This window comes from Lipotes vexillifer, unplaced genomic scaffold, assembly GCF_000442215.2.
Source record: "Lipotes vexillifer unplaced genomic scaffold, Lipotes_vexillifer_v1.1 scaffold413, whole genome shotgun sequence".
Taxonomy (NCBI): Eukaryota; Metazoa; Chordata; class Mammalia; order Artiodactyla; family Lipotidae; genus Lipotes; species Lipotes vexillifer.
Genome location: NW_006769725.1, coordinates 2,214,969 through 2,216,829, shown reverse-complemented (window position 1 = coordinate 2,216,829; position 1,861 = coordinate 2,214,969). Strand labels below are relative to the sequence as shown.

General features: G+C 64.8%; 1 protein-coding gene across 3 annotated transcripts in view; it reads left to right on the top strand.

Moving 5' to 3' along the window:
* The first annotated feature begins 709 nt into the window (after positions 1-709).
* The window catches only part of SNAP91 (synaptosome associated protein 91), a 162,944-nt gene continuing 161,792 nt past the window's right edge, over positions 710-1,861 (top strand). Inside the window, exon 1 of one of the 3 annotated variants that reach the window (XM_007445889.1) lies at positions 710-993. The gene's annotated coding sequence lies outside the window, so the exon portion shown is untranslated. Of the gene's footprint in view, positions 1,247-1,861 lie in introns of all 3 variants that reach the window. The other 2 variants (XM_007445888.1, XM_007445890.1) reach the window with 2 other exon arrangements.

Below are 1,861 nucleotides of genomic sequence, written 5' to 3'. Positions count from 1 at the left end.
GATATCTATAGGTAGACATTTTAAAGCCTCCAGGCCTAATAGAGGCCACCTGTAGCCAGGAAACATGGCAAGAAAATCCACAAATGAAGTTCTGATCGTGATTGTACCGTGAGAATTTAAAAGATTTTTTTAGGTTAAGGTAAATAACAGTCTTTGAAAATGTCAACACGTGAAACTTTTAGCATAGCCAAATCTCTGTTTAGAAATCCATGTATACAATTCAAATACACTTAAGACATTCAAACACTATTTAATTGGCAAAAATTACTTAGGGGTACAAAGAGTATCCCTTGCACACCTAAATGATTATTGTGCGTATGATTTGGGACTCGATTGATGGTTTTGTCAATTACTCGTCCTTGTAGTAGACTTGACTATGAGTTTCAGACCAAAGTGGCTAGAATTAACTGCCCACGCCAGATCCCAGCTAAAACAGACACAAGTAGAGGCGCTCCAAGGAGTTGAGGACGCATAGGTAACGGGCGCGGGTGGCCAGCAGAATCTGACATTTTAAATCGCCCTGCCCTTCAGGGCCTCTGCTGCCTTTGACGGGCGGGCGAGTCAGAGGTAGGGGAGAGCTGGCTGGGCTTTGCCAGGCAGCGCGGGACGACGCTCCAGTCGCGGCCTTTCCAGCGCTGAACTCCAGGAGCCCACTTGCCCATCTGCGCCAACGCCCCCGGCGCATCCCGCAGTCGGCCGGCAGGTGTGCGTGGTGCGCGCGCACGCCGTGCGTGCTGGGTGCGGGTCCCGCGAGCCGAGAGGCAGCTGGGCGCCTGGCGGAGGGGGGCTGGCTGGGGGAGTGTCGCCCTCCTCGCCTCCTCTCCTCGAGCCTGCCGGGGATGCTCGCGCGCGGCGCCCCCTTGCCTGTAGGCTCGCGGCCCAGGGGGGCGGCGTGTGTGAGTAGCTGGGAGGGGGACGCGAGGCGGTGCGTGGAGAGCTCGCCCGGGTTTGTCCGCCGCCGTCACCTGACTCGTCGGAGCAGCCACAGCTGAGGTGGGGGCGGGGATGGAGACGCAGCGCCGAGGGCTGGAGAGACACGGCGGCGGGCGGGTGCGGCTGGCTCCTGGGGCCACGGGCGGCGGGCGCAGGGACCGCGGAGCTGAGGGCGGGGGCCGGGCCAGGGCCGGAGGCGGCGCGCAGCGGACACCGGGTCCGCTCGCGGCCGCTCACACCCACCCGACGCGACTTCCCTCGGCGGCCCGGGCTCCGCTCATCCTGCGGCTGGCGGCGCCGCTCCTGGGGCGGGGTGAGTACCGCCGCCCAGGCTCGGCCCCCTCCCCGTGCTTGGGCCGCGCGGGGATCCGGAGAGGATAATCCTAGGGCACGGAGAAGGGCAGCGGCGGGGTGACAGCTCCGCGGGCGGGGGGCTGGGCTGTCAGGCCGTCTCTGCTCCGCTGTCAGGAAGGGCGAGGCGCTGCGAGGCTCCGGCGCCTCCGCGGAGCCCTGGGTCGGCCCCTGCGGCGGCGATTTGGGGGCGAAGGGAGGGGGTCCGGGCGGAGGGCCTCGGCGGGGCTTTGGAGACCGCGGCGAGGAAGGAAGGGGAGGCGGGCGCGTAATATGGCGCAATACTAGGATAATCTCTGCCGCGACCGAGGAAGGACGAGCGGGTTGCTGCAGCAGCGCGAGGAGGAGGAGGGAGGCGGCCAGGGCTTGGGTATACGATCCATTCTCCGAAGCCTGCGGGCTGCTAGGAGGAGACGCTGCGGCTGGGAGGCGAGAGGTGGGCACACGGCGGGCGCGGCGCCCAGGGCATAACCCCGACGCACGCGGGAGCTGGTCTGGCACCCGAGATAGCTTGCAGGGGAAGTGCTGATGGACGGGGGCGGCGCGGAAGGGTGAGGCGGGCAGCGTTCGGGGGGAG